The sequence below is a fragment of the Eubalaena glacialis genome, chromosome 20 (genome assembly GCF_028564815.1).
Source record: "Eubalaena glacialis isolate mEubGla1 chromosome 20, mEubGla1.1.hap2.+ XY, whole genome shotgun sequence".
NCBI classification, from domain to species: Eukaryota; Metazoa; Chordata; class Mammalia; order Artiodactyla; family Balaenidae; genus Eubalaena; species Eubalaena glacialis.
The window spans coordinates 26,739,341-26,758,694 of record NC_083735.1 but is presented as its reverse complement, the minus strand read 5'-3'; the positions used below and the strand labels follow the sequence as shown (position 1 = coordinate 26,758,694).

The 19,354-nt window shown below is 38.5% G+C and overlaps 1 long non-coding RNA gene across 2 annotated transcripts in view; it reads left to right on the top strand.

Annotated features, from left to right (window-relative positions):
* The window catches only part of LOC133081303 (uncharacterized), a 141,039-nt gene that overhangs the window by 60,349 nt on the left and 61,336 nt on the right, over window positions 1-19,354 (top strand). For both annotated transcript variants that reach the window (XR_009698777.1, XR_009698776.1), the window contains exon 3: window positions 5,206-5,326. This is a non-coding gene — a long non-coding RNA (uncharacterized LOC133081303). The remainder of the gene's footprint in view (window positions 1-5,205; window positions 5,327-19,354) is intronic.

Below are 19,354 nucleotides of genomic sequence, written 5' to 3'. Positions count from 1 at the left end.
AATTAGATTCAGTTGATTGATGTGCTATTCAGTTCAACTGTATACTTACTGATTTTCTGTCTGTGGAATCTTGTAATTACTGATAGAAAGAAGATAAGTTTTAAAAAATACATGTCGTTTGGATTTTAACCATTCTAATAAGTGTGTAGCGATATCTCATTGTTGTTTTTATTTATTGTTTCATCTCAAAACAATCTCAAACTTTCAGAAAATTTCCAAGTACAGTACAAAGATTTTTTTCCTCCCCTGAACTACTTGAGAATAAGTTACCTATCTAATGTTCCACCATCTTTGTACACTTTAGGGTGTATTTCCTACAAACAAGGACACTTTCCAACATTAACCAATACAACCGTATACATCAGCCCCTCAGGCTGTCTCAGTCAACAGTGCTAAGGGATATACATATACATATGCCTGTAGGTGTATACATTACATCTATATTTATTTATTTATATACCTCTATATATCTCTATCTCTATTTATGTCTATCTATATATCTATATTAAAAATCTTAAATTCACAGCTGAACCTCCAATTCCTAGTCCAACACAACAGGGTTCTATCTAGTTTTCTCCCTTTCCATTCTAGCACTCCCTGCTGTTCTCATCCCACCCTGGCTCTGATACCCTGGGCCACTGCAGCTCCCTGTCACCCCCACGTTGATGTTGATGCCTGCCTTCCTTGGTCCCACCTAATGGTTTTGGTACTGAATATTCATGAAAGGAAAGGGAGGGAAGAACAGGGGGAGATGTAGAGAAACGAATGAACAGATTTGGCAGAGACTTAGGAGATAGAATAAATAGGACTTGATGATTAATCAGATGTGGAGGTGGAGGAGGAGCAGGAGTCACAGGTGATGCTCAGGGATGATTCAGGTAGAGAACAGAGAACAGAAACAGGCTTGGGGAATGTGTTCGAGTGGGATGGACATGGTGGAAATGCAGCTTGAGAGAGAAATCTGGCTTCCAGTATCGATTTGGTGTTCATCAGATTATATATAATATTTAACGGCATGGAGGGAATTCCCTGGCAGTCCAGTGGTTAGCATTCAGCACTTTCACTGCCATGGTCCGGGTTCAATCCCTGGTTGGGGAACTAAGATCCCGCAGCACGGCCAAAAAACAAACAAACCAAAAACACACAAAAAAAACGGGCATGGAAGCAGATGGTACTTCCCCAGGAACATATATGTCAATTAAAAGAGAAGAAATCCTAGAGAAGAAGTCTGTAGAGCACTCTAAGAAGTGGGCAGAGAATAAGAGTGAGCTATGACAGAGAAGGAGCAGCTTGCAGAGTGTCAGAGAAGGCTAGGGAAGGAGGTCGGCTGAGGCAGATGCTGTCAACAGGTCAAGTAAGATGAGGACAGAAACATGCCTCCTGGGTTCAGCCATGGTTCAGCCATGATTTAGTGACTACCACTGTCAGTCAAGTAGGTGGGAGTGGTGATGGTAGGGACAGTTGACTGAAAAGGGAATGCCAGTTTAGAAAGTGTAGAAAGTAAGTAGCAACTGTCTCAGGAAATCTGTGAATCAGCAAAGAAAAATAAAAAGTCTAAGTGGGTGAGGGGACAGACAGTCAATATTGATGAGAGAATTATGCAAGTTAAAATACTGTTGGAAGGTACTGAAGACCCAGGGATGAGGGGAAGTAAATGCTGTAGGTCTCTGATGAGGCTAGAGGTCAGTCACTGTCGTACTTGAGGGAGAACAAACATCACCTAGAAAACTTAAAAAATGCACAGTTCTTTGATGCTGAATCTGGAGATTCTGATTTTGAAGGTTTGGACTGAGGCTTCTGTACCTTGTCAAGCCTTCCGTGCCTAGGTGATAATGATGCTGGTATTTCACAGATGATAATTTGAGCAACAAGAGAAGAAAAAAGGATGGAAAGCACCATGGTAGGATTCTCTGGGTATGGAAAAAGAGATGTTTCATCTGTTATAACAGGAGCAGGTGTCGGCACATGTGTTGTCTGGAGATAGAAAGTTTAGTGGTTCTTGTCTGGTGTGTTCTGTTTTCTCTATGAATGAAATAGGGGGTGCATTTTCCCTTGAGAATGAGGGGTCAAGAAGTCTGAAGAGAGTGGCAAAGATTGGAAATACGTAGCATGGAGAATGGGCAATTGTGTATGAGTAAAATAAAGAGGGATTTCTGAGAAGTTTGAGAACCGAGATGAGGTTTATAAATTATGAATTTATAGTGGCAATCGTCTGCCGTGTTTTTCACTTATCTCTGAGTCCAGTATCCCAGTGTGAGCACCGAGAAAATGGTCAGCTGGACTGATCTAGCGTTTGTGTTTTGTCAGGTATGAAAGCTAGAAAGATAATGCAGAAAGGAATTGCGTTTAGTCCCAACAAAATTGTTGAGATGATGAATTCCAAAATGAACGAGAGAAGTTAAAGACAGGACTCTAATGAGGCAAAGGGAGATGGGACAAGGAACAGAGGTCTCAGAGGAGCCCCGCATGGACGGGCAGAGCTTTGTGGTCACTGGGGGGAATTCTTGATGGAAAGATTTCCATTTTTGTTGTTCTGGGCGAAGCTAAACTGTGTAGGTTGTGGTCATGAGAGTGGAATAATAATGTAGAGTGGAGACAAAGGTCACTAGAGATGAAAGAGGTCAAGGACGGTAGACGCCAAGGCCTTTCTTTGGTGGGTTGTCTCCAACAGCTTTACCTTTCTAGCGCACTAGAAATAGGACGGGCCAAATTACGCATGTATTATTTTTGTCTGAATGTGCATTTAAATCAATGCATTACTTCTGTAAAGAAAGAACCTATCCAGAGTGAGCTCTAATGACAGAATGTCTTTGTTACTTCAAGCAACTCAGAGGCTCAGAAATCAGTTCACTTACCTTACTCTGCTTAAGGGAAGAGCAGCTTAGATAAAGGTACTAATTAAATCAGTATCACTCTTTTCCTTATTGTGAGTAACTTAAAAATGGCCCTATAACTGTGCTTTTATAAGTATGGTCGTCAGAGCCCCTGCATTAAAATCACATGGGGGTGATAGTTCAAAATGCATACTCTGGGGTCAACACTAGACCTATTAATACAGTTGATTAGAGTGGGGGGCTGAGTTGGGTGGAGCTGGAATCTGTATTTTAAATAGATCTTCAAAAGACTCTCATGCACACACTATACATAGACATACACACATGTGTACGTGAGTACATGTGCTTCCTGTGTGCGAGGAGCATGTAAGTCTGTTGTTGATGCACGGGATTCATGTCCAGACCCACATTCTCTGAAGTGTGCCCTCTCTGTGCTTCACTGGAGCACATTTTCATTCTAGCAACTCTAGCTCCCTTTCTTACATAAATGCTAATACAGAGAATAGAGACAGCAATAAAGTGCCTCCCTGCTTATTACTCTAAGGGATACAAAATATTCTCCAGGGGATTTTAAGCAAATATTTTTTTTACAGATTTTACCTTTGGGGGACTTACAGAGCTTGACTCCATGATACCTACCCCCAGTGAGGGCACAATCTTTGAACGCTTAAAAAATAAATATCACATTCACTGATTTTTTTAATGAAGCTGTATGTTAGTCCAGGGTGAACTGGTGAAGAAGAATTTCAGGTTTCCAAATGTCAAAGAAAGGACACCACCACAGCCTGCTTTAAGAAGAAACCAAATGTTCTAATTAACATTTTTATCTTTGACATTTCCTGACTGCCTTTATATGTCCCTGGGGCTATTATTGTAGTTTAACTTTTAAAAATAAAAATCCCATATTCACTCTTACCCCCATTTTTATAGGCAGTTAATCTCACATAGCTCATCTGCTCTGTTGATTTACGTTGCTAATGCCACTTAAGGAAGGTAATCAGGATGCTTACAACATTTTGGTCTGTTTAGTTTAATGCAACAATCGTCTGAGATAAAAGTACCAGTTATTCTGTTCCAATAACAAACTCAATAAATTTTTTTCTTGGGGTTAATGTGTCCTCTTATTTCAGTTTTCCTTCGCGCTTTGTCTTCATTTCCAAAAAGCATCACATTTATTCCTATGCTTCGTTTCCTATTCAACATTTGGATACAGTCATTGACATCTATCAGGTTCTCAATAACTTATTTGAAAGTTCTCCAGCTCCCCTTGCCCCTGGTATTTTTAAAAGCATTCATAAAAAACCTGAAAAGATGGAATTATAGCAAGTTTATATTTTGCAGCTGGTTGGCACATCATAGAGTAAGTTGTGTTGTGATATTAAAAGAAAAAGAAGGTGGAAGGAATAAAATGGTCATTTATTGAGCAATACTTTATGCCAGAATATGTGCGAAATGTGCTATATCTTCTTTCATTTAATCCTCACCAAAATTTTGGCAGTTGGGATTATGACGACTATTTTTACAGATTAAGAAATAGGCAAGGCTCCAAGAGGTAAATAATTCACTCAAGTTCTCCTTTTTCATCAAGTATCCCCCAAACCATTTATATTTTCAATATCTTTATCTTTCCCAGATCCTTTCCCTTATTATATAACATGTTAACAATCTCAGAACCTAAAAAACCAAATCTTCCTTTGGCTGTAACTCTGTAGCATTTGTTTTCTTCACAGCCAACGTCTGGGGGACCTGCCTACGTTCTTTGTTTTTGCTCCTTCACATCTTAACCGGAAACAATCTGGCTTCAACTTCAACCTTCTAATAATTAAGCACGGGCATTAGCACAAATGCATCGTCCACTCTGGTCCTCACCTGGCATGCAACATTCAGTGCTGACTATGTTTGACTCACTAGCAGGGTTGTTAACCAGATTAAAAGAGTTAATTCAAGAAATTCAGAAGTGTTCATGGCACATAGGAAATGGCATTGTTTGTATTATATATGTATTATATATTATATATAATATAAATATATATATAGATATTTTTTTCCTCCTGCATGTTATGCTGTTTTAACATCTTAAAAATATTCCTTTCTGGCTGGGGAAAGACCGCTCCTCCCTGGGCTAACCAATTCCTAGAGGCAAGCTAGGGCTCAGCTGGGAGCATGGCCTTGATATGCAAACTAAGCAATCCGGAGCCTGGCTTCCTCTATCTGGCCCCTGCACCCCAGGAGATGATATTCCTTTGCCTTAATGATCCTAAGGCCAGGTACCAGGCAGCTAGAGACCATCCCTATAGCCCAAAGCTCGCTGAAATGATTCAAACCAGCCAGCCCTAAACTGTTTACTTGCCCTGCTTTGTCTCTCCTGCAGAAACCCCAATAAAGGCCATGGTCTAAGTTCTCCCCTGCTTCCTGTCTTCTGCCTCCTGACTCCCCTGGTGTTTCTCCAAGTGGCACTGGGTGCTGTGCTATGTCTCCTGTTTCTAGGACCTGTGAGTATAATAAATTTGTTTTCCTGAATCACTCCTTGGTCTCCTCTTGTGGCCCCCAGTGACTGACCATCTCATAAAAAAAGCCAACAGAAACCCTCATTGTTAGCTGTTGTTGATGTGTAGCAGCGGTTGGTACTCCTAGGCTTCTATTAACACAATGATCGGGGTCTCTATCCACCTTACAAGTTGTACATTTTTAGTTTCTTTTACTAGTTTCTGTTTTCTTTACTGCCCTTAGACTCAGTCAAGTGGGGTCCTTGCTCCAGGTTTCACCTTCACATTAAAAAAATCAGTTATATTGAGATGTAATACAGGTACAATAACTTTCATTGATTATCGTTTTTTAACTATAATAAGATTAGGTAGTTATTCATTTTTTGTTAAAAAAACAATCCGTTGGCATAAGGAGAAACAATATCTGTAACGCTCTAGATCTCAAGTGGCAGTTTCATCAGTGTTCATTTTATTTATATCTCAATATGTATTAACTATATTATCTTTATATGTTCTCTTGTATGCTTCAGATATCACATGCTACGAATGTAGTTAACTATTTAAGTTTTGACAGATATGTAGAGTCCTATAACTTCCACCATAATCATAAACATTTCCCTCACCCCAAAATGCCTCCTGCCTCTTCGAATCAATCTTCTCCCCCTATTCTTGGTCTTTGGCAACAGTTAATCTTTCTGTCATTATAGTTTTGTCTTCTCTAAAATTGTGTATAAATGGAAACTACAGTATTTAGTCTTTGGTGTCTGGATTCTTTCACGTAGCATCACAGTTTTGAGATTCATGCATGTTGTTCCATAGCAGTAATTTGTTCTTTTTTATAGCTGAGAAGTATACGATTATTATGCAAACACCAGGCAATGGACATTTGTGTTGTTTCTAGTTTTGAGCTGTTAGGAATAAAACTGCTATAAACATTTGAATACAAGTCCTTGTGTGGACATACGTCTTAGTTTCTATGGGGTTTACCTGGGGATAAGGGAGGGGAGGGATGAATTGGGAGACTGGGATTGACATATACATACTACTATATATAAAATAGATAACTAATAAGAACTTACTGTATAGCACAGGGCACTCTACTCAGTACTCTGTAATAATCTATGTGGGAAAAGAATCTAAAAAAATAGAGTATAACTGATTCACTTTGCTGTACACCTGACACTACACAACATTGTACAATAAATCAACTATATTCCAGTAAAAATTAAAATTAATTTTCTATGGAGTAAATATCTCAAAGTGAGATATTTGGATCTTATGGTAAGTAGATGTTTAACTTTATAAGAAAATGCCAAACCATTTTCCAAAGTGGTTACACCCTTTTGCATTCCTGAGCAATCTATGACAGTTTCCATAGCTCCACATTCTTTTTTTTTTTTTTTTTTAATTTTATTGGAGTATAATTGCTTCACAATACTGTGTTAGTTTCTGTTGTACAACAAAGTGAATCAGCCATATGCATACATATGTCCCCATATCCCCTCCTTGAGCCTCCCTCCCATCCTCCCTACCCCACCCGTCTAGGTCATTGCAAAGCACCGAGCCGATCTCGCTGTGCTACGCAGCTGCTTCCCACCATCCAACTATTTTACATTCAGTAGTGTATACATGTCGATGCTACTCTCACTTTGCCCCAGCTTCCCCCTCCCACCCTGTGTCTTCAAGTCCATTCTCTGTGTCTACATCTTTATTCCTGCCCTGCAACTAGGTTCATCAGTACCATTTTTTTTTTTTTTAGATTCCTTATGTATGCGTTAACATATGGTATTTGTTTTTCTCTTTCTGACTTACTTCACTCTGATCAATGGTACAGAATGCCCAGAGATAAACCCACGCACATATGGGTACCTAATTTATGACAAAGGAGATAAGAACATACAATGGAGAAAAGACAGCCTCTTCAATAAATGGTGCTGGGAAAACTGGACAGCTACATGTAAAAGAATGAAATTAGAACACTCCCTAACACCATACACAAAAATAAACTCCAAATGGATTAAAGACTTAAATGTAAGACCAGACACTATAAAACTCTTAGAGGAAAACATAGGAAAAACACTCTTTGACATAAACCACAACAAGATCTTTTTTTTTTTTTTTTTTAACATCTTTATTGGAATATAATTGCTTTACAATGGTGTGTTAGTTTCTGCTGCATAACAAAGTGAATCAGCTATACATATACATATATCCCCATATCCCCTCCCTCTTGCGTCTCCCTCCCACCCTCCCTATCCCACCTCTCTAGGTGGTCACAAAGCACCGAGCTGATCTCCCTGTGCTATGTGTCTGCTTCTCACTAGCTATCTATTTTACATTTGGTAGTGTATATATGTCAGTGCTACTCTCTCACTTTGTCCCAGCTTACCCTTCCACCTCCCCGTGTCCTCAAGTCCATTCTCCACGTCTGCATCTTTTTTTTTTTTTTTTTCTAGATTTTTTTTTTTTTCACACACACTGTATTTTATTTTTACAAGAGATAAATAGACTGACACCAAGCATTGTACATGGATGACCACAACAAAAGCAACAATGATTGCAATTACCAAACATGAAACACACTCATACTATGTCATAATATTGACATTCAGTCCAGTAATCCTCCACTGTAACAGCTCCTTTACTTTGCAGTGAAAATTGATTTGTATATTCTTTGCCTCTGAGTTCTTGTGGGATTTTTTCTTTTTTTAAATTCAACCAGAAAGTCACAAAAATTATACTCATCCTCATCAGTTCACTCAGTCCCATGTAATTAATTTTTTTTTTCATCTTGATCTTTTGTTAGCACTTTTATGAGCTCATCAGTTTTTCATTAGAGTTCTGAAAATGCTTATTCATTCAGTTCAGCAGTACAGTCAGGTACCAGAAACCTGTACTTGTCAGAGTCTTTTCCATGAATTTCCTGAAGATGAAACCCTTTTATAGGAACATATTTACAAAAGCATCAGAGTACACCCAGAACTGTCTGTAAATGACAAAAGACTTAAAAATGACCACGGTTAAAGATTTGATGAAAGTTCATAATAATGCAGTTGACAAGAAAATTAGTTATTTCTGAGATATACATTTTAAAGTAATAACTAGGATTATGACTTATAACATTATACCAGAACATATAAGATTTTTAGAAATTTCATGTAATGTCTGAAACATTTATATTAACATATTTCCATACAAATAACCCAATGAAAGTTTAGTATTAGTTGTTTTGTTTGTTTGTTTATACTGCAGGTTCTTATTAGTCATCCATTTTATACACATCAGTGTATACATGTCAATCCCAATTGCCCAATTCAGCACACCACTATCCCCACCCCACCGCAGTTTTCCCCCCTTGGTGTCCATATGTCTGTTCTCTACATCTGTGTCTCAACTTCTGCCCTGCAAACCGGCTCATCTGTACCATTTTTCTAGGTTCCACATACATGCGTTAATATACAATATTTGTTTTTCTCTTTCTGACTTACTTCACTCTGTATGACAGTCTCTAGATTCATCCACGTCTCAACAAATGACTCAATTTCGTTCCTTTTTATGGCTGAGTAATATTCCATTGTATATACGTACCACAACTTCTTTATCCATTCGTCTGTTGATGGGCATTTAGGTTGCTTCCATGACCTGGCTATTGTAAATAGTGCTGCAATGAACATTCGGGTGCATGTGTCTTTTTGAATTACGGTTTTCTCTGGGTATATGCCCAGTAGTGGGATTGCTGGGTCATATGGTAATTCTATTTTTAGTTTTTTAAGGAACCTCCATATTGTTCTCCATAGTGGCTGTATCAATTTACATTCCCACCAACAGTGCAAGAGGGTTCCCTTTTCTCCACACCCTCTCCAGCATTTGTTGTTTGTAGATTTTCTGATGATGCCCATTCTAATTGGTGTGAGGTGATACCTCATTGTAGTTTTGATTTGCATTTCTCTAATAATTAGTGATGTTGAGCATCTTTTCATGTGCTTCTTGGCCGTCTGTATGTCTTCTTTGGAGAAATGTCTATTTAGGTCTTCTGCCCATTTTTGGATTGGGGTGTTTGTTTCTTTAATATTGAGCTGCATGAGCTGTTTATATATTTTGGAGATTAATCCTTTGTCCGTTGATTCGTTTGCAAATATTTTTTCCCATTCTGAGGGTTGTCTTTTCGTCTTGTTTATGGTTTCCTTTGCTGTGCAAAAGCTTTGAAGTTTCATTAGGTCCCATTTGTTTATTTTTGTTTTTATTTCCATTACTCTAGGAGGTGGATCAAAAAAGATCTTGCTGTGATTTATGTCAAAGAGTGTTCTTCCTATGCTTTCCTCTAAGAGTTTTATAGTGTCCAGTCTTACATTTAGGTCTGTAATCCATTTTGAGTTTATTTTTGTGTATGGTGTTAGGGAGTATTCTAATTTCATTCTTTTACATGTAGCTGTCCAGTTTTCCCAGCACCACTTATTGAAGAGACTGTCTTTTCTCCATCGTATATCTTTGCCTCCTTTGTCATAGATTAGTTGACCATAGGTGCGTGGGTTTATCTCTGGGCTTTCTATCTTGTTCCATTGATCTATGTTTCTGTTTTTGTGCCAGTACCATATTGTCTTGATTACTGTAGCTTTGTAGTATAGTCTGAAGTCAGGGATCCTGATTCCTCCAGCTCCGTTTTTTTCCCTCAAGACTGCTTTGGCTATTCGGGGTCTTTTGTGTCTCCATACAAATTTTAAGATGATTTGTTCTAGCTCCGTAAAAAATGCCATTGGTAATTTGATAGGGATTGCATTGAATCTGTAGATTGCTTTGGGTAGTATAGTCATTTTCACAATGTTGATTCTTCCAATCCAAGAACATGGTATATCTCTCCATCTGTTGGTATCATCTTTAATTTCTTTCATCAGTGTCTTATAGTTTTCTGCATACAGGTCTTTTGTCTCCCTAGGTAGGTTTATTCCTAGGTATTTTATTCTTTTTGTTGCAATGGTAAATGGGAGTGTTTCCATAATTTCTCTTTCAGATTTTTCATCATTAGTGTATAGGAATGCAAGAGATTTCTGTGCATTAATTTTGTATCCTGCAACTTTACCATATTCATTAATTAGCTCTAGCAGTTTTCTGGTGGCAGTTTTAGGATTCTGTATGTATAGTATCATGTCATCTGCAAACAGTGACAGTTTTACTTCTTCTTTTCCAATTTGTATTCCTTTTATTTCTTTTTCTTCTCTGATTGCCGTGGCTAGGACTTCCAGAACTATGTTTAATAATAGTGGTGAGAGTGGACATCCTTGTCTCGTTCCTGATCTTAGAGGAAATGCTTTCAGTTTTTCACCGTTGAGAATGATGTTTGCTGTGGGTTTGTCATATATGGCCTTTATTATGTTGAGGTAGGTTCCCTCTATGCCTACTTTCTGGAGAGTTTTTATCATAAATGGGTGTTGAATTTTGTCAAAAGCTTTTTCTGCATCTATTGAGATGATCATATGGTTTTTATTCTTCAATTTGTTAATATGGTGTATCACATTGATTGATTTGCGTATATTGAAGAATCCTTGCATCCCTGGGATAAATCCCACTTGATCGTGGTGTATGATCCTTTTAATGTGTTGTTGGATTCTGTTTGCTAGTATTTTGTTGAGGATTTTTGCATCTATATTCATCAGTGATATTGGTCTGTAATTTTCTTTTTTGGTAGTGTCTTTGTCTGGTTTTGGTATCAAGGTGATGGTGGCCTCATAGAATGAGTTTGGGAGTGTTCCTTCCTCTGCAATTTTTTGGAAGAGTTTGAGAAGGATGGGTGTTAGCTCTTCTCTAAATGTTTGATAGAATTCACCTGTGAAGCCATCTGGTCCTGGACTTTTGTTTGTTGGAAGATTTTTAATCACAGTTTCAATTTCATTACTTGTGATTGGTCTGTTCATATTTTCTGCTTCTTCCTGGTTCAGTCTTGGAAGGTTATACCTTTCTAAGAATTTGTCCATTTCTTCCAGGTTGTCCATTTTATTGGCATAAAGTTGCTTGTAGTAGTCTCTTAGGATGCTTTGTATTTCTGCGGTGTCTGTTGTAACTTCTCCTTTTTCATTTCTGATTTTATTGATTTGAGTCCTCTCCCTCTTTTTCTTGATGAGTCTGGCTAATGGCTTATCAATTTTGTTTATCTTCTCAAAGAACCAGCTTTTAGTTTTATTGATCTTTGCTATTGTTTTCTTTGTTTCTATTTCATTTATTTCTGCTCTGATCTTTATGATTTCTTTCCTTCTGCTAACTTTGGGTTTTGTTTGTTCTTCTTTCTCTAGTTTCTTTAGGTGTAAGGTTAGATTGTTTACTTGAGATTTTTCTTGTTTCTTTAGGTAGGCTTGTATAGCTATAAACTTCCCTCTTAGAACTGCTTTTGCAGCATCCCATAGGTTTTGGGTTGTCGTGTTTTCATTGTCATTTGTCTCTAGGTATTTTTTGATTTCCTCTTTGATTTCTTCAGTAATCTCTTGGTTATTTAGTAACGTATTGTTTAGCCTCCATGTGTTTGTGTTTTATATGCTTTTTCCCCTGTAATTCATTTCTAATCTCATAGCGTTGTGGTCAGAAAAGATGCTTGATATGATTTCAATTTTCTTAAATTTACTGAGGCTTGATTTGTGACCCAAGATGTGATCTATCCTGGAGAATGTTCCGTGCTCACTTGAGAAGAACGTGTAATCTGCTGTTTTTGGATGGAATGTCCTATAAATATCAATTAAATCTATCTGGTCTATTGTGTCATTTAAAGCTTCTGTTTCCTTATTTATTTTCATTTTGGATGATCTGTCCATTGGTGTAAGTGAGGTGTTAAAGTCCCCCACTATTACTGTGTTACTATCAATTTCCTCTTTTATAGCTGTTAGCAATTGCCTTATGTAATGAGGTGCTCCTATGTTGGGTGCATATATATTTATAATTGTTATATCTTCTTCTTGGATTGATCCCTTGATCATTATGTAGTGTCCTTCCTTGTCTCTTGTAACATTCTTTATTTTAAAGTCTATTTTATCTGATATGAGTATAGCTACTCCAGCTTTCTTTTGATTTCCATTTGCATGGAATATCTTTTTCCATCCCCTCACTTTCAGTCTGTATGTGTCCCTAGGTCTAAAGTGGGTCTCTTGTAGACAGCATATATATGGGTCTTGTTTTTGTATCCATTCAGCAAGCCTGTGTCTTTTGGCTGGAGCATTTAATCCATTCACGTTTAAGGTAATTATCGATATGTATGTTCCTATGACCATTTTCTTAATTGTTTTGGGTTTGTTTTTGTAGGTCCTTTTCTTCTCTTGTGTTTCCCACTTAGAGAAGTTCCTTTAACATTTGTTGTAGAGCTGGTTTGGTGGTGCTGAATTCTCTTAGCTTTTGCTTGTCTGTAAAGCTTTTGATTTCTCCATCAAATCTAAATGAGATCCTTGCCGGGTAGAGTAATCTTGCTTGTAGGTTCTTCCCTTTCATCACTTGAAGTATATCATGCCACTCCCTTCTGGCTTGTAGAGTTTCTGCTGAGAAATCAGCTGTTAACCTTATGGGAGTTCCCTTGTATGTTATTTGTCGTTTTTCCCTTGCTGCTTTCAATAATTTTTCTTTGTCTTTAATTTTTGCCACTTTGATTACTATGTGTCTCGGCGTGCTTCTCCTTGGGTTTATCCTGTATGGGACTCTCTGCGCTTCCTGGACTTGGGTGGCTATTTCCTTTCCCATGTTAGGGAAGTTTTCGACTATAATCTCTTCAAATATTTTCTCTGGTCCTTTCTCTCTCTCTTCTCCTTCTGGGACCCCTATAATGCGAATGTTGTTGCGTTTAATGTTGTCCCAGAGGTCTCTTAGGCTGTCTTCATTTCTTTTCATTCTTTTTTCTTTATTCTGTTCCGCAGCAGTGAATTCCACCATTCTGTCTTCCAGGTCACTTATCCGTTCTTCTGCCTCAGTTATTCTACTATTGATTCCTTCTAGTGTAGTTTTCATTTCAGTTATTGTATTGGTCATCTCTGTTTGTTTGTTCTTTAATTCTTCTAGGTCTTTGTTAATCATTTCTTGCATCTTCTCAATCTTTGCCTCCATTCTTATTCCAAGGTCCTGGATCATCTTCACTATCATTATTCTGAATTCTTTTTCTGGAAGGTTGCCTATCTCCACTTCATTTAGTTGTTTTTCTGGGGTTTTTTCTTGTTCCTTCATCTGGTATATAGCCCTCTGCCTTTTCATCTTGTCTATCTTTCTGTAAATGTGGTTTCTGTTCCACAGGCTGCAGGACTGTAGTTTTTCTTGCTTCTGCTGTCTGCCCTCTGGTGGTTGAGGCTATCTAAGAGGCTTGATGGGAGGCTCTGGAGGTGGGTAGAGCTGACTGTTGCTGTGGCGGTCAGAGCTCTGTAAAACTTTAATCCACTTGACTGTTGCTGGGTGGGGCTGGGTTCCCTCCCTGTTAGTTGTTTTGCCTGAGGCAACCCAACACTGGAGCCTACCCGGGCTCTTTGGTGGGGCTAATGGCAGACTCTGGGAGGGCTCACGCCAAGGAGTACTTCCCAGAACCTCCGCTGCCAGTGTCCTTGTCCCCACGGTGAAACAGAGCCAGCCCCCGCCTCTGCAGGAGACCCCCCAACACCAGCAGTTATGTCTGGTTCAGTCTCCCCCAGGGTCACTGCTCCTTCCCCTGGGTGCCGATGCACACACTATTTTGTGTACGCCCTCCAAGAGTGGGTTCTCTGTTTCCCCCAGTCCTGTCGAAGTCCTGCAATCAATTCCCACTAGGCTTCAAAGTCTGATTCTCTATGAATTCCTCCTCCCGTTGCCGGACCCCCAGGTTGGGAAGCCTGACGTGGGGCTCAGAACTTTCACTCCAGTGGGTGGACTTCTGTGGTATAAGTGCTCGCCAGTCTGTGAGTCACCCACCCAGCAGTTATGGGATTTGATTTTACTCTGATTGCGCCCCTCCTACCGTCTCACTGTGGCTTCTCCTCTGTCCTTGGACGTGGGGTATCCTCCTTGGTGAAGTCCAGTGTCTTCCTGTCGATGATTGTCCAGCAGCCAGTTGTGATTCTGGTGCTCTCGCAAGAGAGAGTGAGAGCACGTCCTTCTACTCTGCCATCTTGGTTAATCCTCAACAAGATCTTTTTTGACCCACTTCCTAGAGTAACAGAAATTAAAACAAAAATTAAAAAATGGGACTTAATTAAACTTAAAAGCTTTTGCACAACAAAGGAAACCATAAACAAGACATAGCTCCACATTCTTTAACTCCCTTTCTTTTTCTTGTTTGTTTTTTTTTTTTTTTTTTTTTTTGGCATGCGGGATCTTGGTTCCTTGACCAGGGATCGAACCCATGCCCCCTGCATTGGGAGCACAGAGTCTCAACCACTGGACCACCAGGGAAGTCCCCATAGCTCCACATTGTTGCCAGCACTTAGTCTTTTAAAAATTTAAGCTGTGCTAGTGGATGTGTAGTAGTAACTCTTTCTGGTTTTTAATTTGCCTTTCCCTGATGGCTAATGAAGCCAAGCACCCTTTCATGTGCATATTTGTCTTTCTTCTGTGATATGTCTGTTTAAATCTTTTGCTCATTTCTTTTTTTTTTTTTTTTAGAAGTTTATTTATTTATTTATTTAGTTATTTATATTTGGCTGTGTTGGGTCTTCGTTTCTGTGTGAGGGCTTTCTCCAGTTGCGGTGAGTGGGGGCCACTCTTCATCGTGGTGTGCGGGCCTCTCACTGTCGTGACCTCTCTTGCTGTGGAGCACAAGCTCCAGACACGCAGGCTCAGTAGTTGTGGCTCATGGGCCCAGCCGCTCCATGGCATGTGGGATCTTCCCAGACCAGGGCTCGAACCCGTGTCCCCTGCATTGGCAGGCAAACTCAACCACTGTGCCACCAGGGAAGCCCTTTTGCTCATTTCTTAAGTTGATCTGTTCTCTTTGTTTTGTTGATTTGTAAGAGTTTTTAAGTATTCTAGATACAAGGTATTTTCCTACATTTTCTTCTAGAAGTTTTAGAGTTTTAGGTCCAATATTTAAGTCTATGATTCATTTTAAATTAAGTTGTATATAGAGTGAGAGTTCGGAATCAAGGTTAATTTTTCTTTTTTAATGTATGGATATCCAATAGTTCCAGCTCCATCAGATGAAAAGCCTGTTCTTTCTGAATTGAATTACTTGGGTATCTTTGTGAAAAAACAATTGACCAGAAATATGTGGATCTATTTCTGGCCTCTCTTCTGTTCCATTGATCTATCTTGTCTAGTTTTTCAAAGTGGAATCTTAAATCATTGATTTGACACATTCTTTTCTAATATAACCATTTAATGTTAAAAATCCTCTAAATGTTGCTTTAGCTGCATCTCATACACTTTTGCATTTTCATTCAGTTTAAATTTAAATTTCTCTTGTGATTTTTTTTTCTTGATGTGTTATTTAGAGGTGTGTTATTTGGTTTACGCATTATTTAGGGGATTTTCCAGATATCTTTTTGTTAGAGATTTTTAGTGTAACTTGGTTATGGTCAGGGAAGATACTTTTGTGTGATTTTCATCCCTTTAAATTTTTTGAGGCTTGTTTTGTGATCTACAATATGGTTTATTTTGGTGAACGTTCCATGTTCACTGGCAAAGAATGTGTATTCTGACGCTTTGTGGAGTGTTTCATAAATGTCAATTAGGTAAAGTTGGTTGAAGTGATAATTCAGGTGTTTTATATTCTTGCTGATTTTTCATCTACTTGTCCATCAGTTGCTAATAGAGAAATGTTGTGATCTGCTAATATAATTATGATTTTATTTCTCTTTACAGTTCTATTACTGTGGATTTGTTTGTTTCCCCTTTTAGTCCTACCAATTTTGTTTTATGTATTTTGAAGCTCTGTTATTAATAACGGTACATAAAAGTTTAGGATTTTTATGTCCTCTGGATGTATTAGTGCCTTTATTATTATGAAATGTTTCTCTTTATTCCTGACAATATATTTTTGTTTTGAAATCTTTTTCTGATATTAATATAGCCACTCCAGCTTTTTGTAGATTAGTGTTTTCATGGTATATCTTTAGCTAGTCAATTACATTTCAAAGGATTAAAAATGAGAAAAATATATTTTATATTTCCCCACATATTTATCATTTCTGGCATTCTTCATTCCTTGTGTAGTTTAAATCATCAACTGGTATTTTCCTTATGCCTGAAGGACTTCCTTTAACATTATTTGTAATCCAAGTGTCCTGCTGGAGGCCGGAGAATAAATTCAACCCCTGTCACTCCTTCATGGTCAGAGGCAAAATCAAGGATTTCAGTCCTACTCTGCAGAGAGTAGTCCTGCTCTGGCCCTTCTATGGCAGTGCCCTTCCCTACAGTGTGAGGATTCTGTGGGGCAAAAAGGATATCCCCACCCAAAACCTGTGTTCTCTTTCCATCTAGACCATATTCTTGATAATCAGAACCCAGGAGTTTCCTATTTGGACAGCACAAGCTGGCTTCTAGCCTGGCCTTTCCCTGAGTCATTCTCTTGACGGAGGACCTAGGAGGGGCTATTTGCTGGGATGATGTGGTCAAAGCCCAAATATCCACCTATATGCCTCAGAGGCCCCTTGTGGTATAAGATGGATCCAGGGTGGGAAAAGAAGGGAGTTGGAGCATCAGGGGCCAGCTTCTCCCCAGGCACCACATTCTGGCATGGAATTTCCAGTCCAAGAATTCTAAGTTCAATCTAGCATTCCGGAATGTTATGATAATATATTTTTCAAGGTAGGAGAATCAATGTATTTTATTTAACACTGTGTTCATTCTATGTATAACTTTTAAGTCTTAGACGTATAGACTGTGGGCCTTTGTTTGGACTTTTGCCCCAGACCTGGCAAATGTCAGGCGTGGGCTGGCTTTTTCTTCTTACTACCCTCTAAATGTATGTGCAAATTCTTGAATTTGCCCTTTGTCCTCTTCTCTTATCACTCTATAGAGTGGATGATGATCTCTGTTCCCAAAATTTCCACTAACACAGTTATAGGATGGTACAAATATACATTATGAGTAGGTCCTACAGAATCAGTGGGGACAAGTGTACAAACAAGACTGGGAATGGCACCCTGGGTGGAGGAGGGGAAGAGAGAATATGCCCTTAGGCAGTAGTGTATTAAACTGAGAAGTTCGTGAATAAATCAGAAAGGGCCAAGCAGTGTAATGGGTGAGTCTGTGCTCTAGAACCAGGCTGCCTGGGATCAAATTCTGTTCCTCTCACTTACAACCTGTGAGACTTTGGGTAAGTTTCCCAATCCATTTGTGCCTCAGTTTCCTCATCTATACAATGGGCATTATAATAGCATCCACCTCATAGGCTTATCTTAAAGACTAATGATTTAATAATTATAAAACAGTTGGAAGAATGCCTGAGAAATAGTAAATTCTCAATGCATTTTAGCTAATATATGAATGAGGTACAGGGAATTAATTCCCTGGCAGTCCATTGGTTAGGACTCAGTGCTTTCAGTGCCATGGCCCAGGTTCAATCCCTGGTTGGGGAACCAAGATCCTATAAGCTGTGTGGTGTAGCCAAAAATTTTTTTAAAAATGATAAAATAAAATAAAATCAATACATTTTCAGGATTCAGGTTGGGTTTTCTATATGTCTCTGTTGCATATTTTAGAATTGGGTAATTTTTACTTTCCAATATTAGGATAATCTGTGGTTCTAGCTGCATTTACTCCAAAGCTGGCTAGATGCTCACCAGTTCTATCTCCTCTTCCTGGGAACATGGGTTGACTTTACTTCCAAGCTTTCTTTGCTGTTAGGCTGGGGCTGAAAAAGAAATGTGTACAGAATTTATGTGTATAACTTTTAGGCATGGTCATAAATCCTCTGAGTTACACTCCTCTCTCTTACCCCATCTGAGGACTGGATTATTCTGGGATTACCTTGAATTTGTAAAATGGCAAAGCCATAAGATAGAAGCACTCGTGTTACTAAGGCACAACTTGCAAGGGAACGACTCAAGAGAACCACCAAACCGGGAATATTTGCACTGAACTTGAATTAAAAAAATTTTTTTAATTGCATTAAGCCAGTAAGATTTTGGATTGTCTGCTACAGCAGTTAGCCTATTCAAGTACAAATATTTATATGTTGAAGTGGAGTCCTTTCATAGCAAAAATATGAAATCTATGTTATTAGCTTAGTGATTGGCTGTGGTCAGTAAAGAAACTGAAACTGGCAGCTGGAAAAATGGTAACCTTGTTATGCGGTGGCAAGACATTTGGTAAAACATTTTCCTGTGAACACTTGGAAGGTAACACGTGCCTATTGAAATTGAACTCCAGGTGAAGAATTGAGAAATATAACTCTAGTGGAGTGTGGTTTTTATTGGCTGCGTTTGGCCAAGAAAATGCTTGAAAAATAGATGGCTAGTTTGCAAGCATAAATGAAAGGGAATAGAGAGAGTCTGGAAATTCAGTTTTGCAGAGTTGAAAAGTCAGCTGTTTGTAGACTCTAAACCGTGAAAAATGAAATTAAAAAAAAAAAAAACTTTAAGCACTAGTAGTCCAGTAAATCTTTTCAGATGAATAAAGTGATTCACAAAAAAGATCAGTTTAAGGACAGGGTATTCTCCTTAAAAGTTATAGCCTCAAGTAGCTATTATTAAATTGAGAGAGATTCTTATGGTGGCAAAGAAGCAGAGAGATAAAACGTATTTGGGAATTATGTCTAGGGAAGATCTTTGAATGTGGTTTCTGGCACTTACAACTGCTGGGAAGCAAATTGGTCAGAAGCCTATTAAGTTTTTTGGATTTTTTTGTTTCTGAAAAATTTCAAGGACTTTAATATCTCTTGAGGAATAAGAGATTGGGTTTCCATACAAGACAAAAACTGTGATCAGAAAAGGTGCTGTTTAGGGCAAAGAAAATATGTGTAATGGAAAAAGAAGAAGCCTATTAAGTTTTTGAGGAATTTTTATTTCCAAATAAGCCACACCCTAAACAAATTAAAAACAAACAAACCTGTTTTGACCGCTTTAGACTTCAAACAACCACTGGGACGCCACACTTCTGTAAGCATGA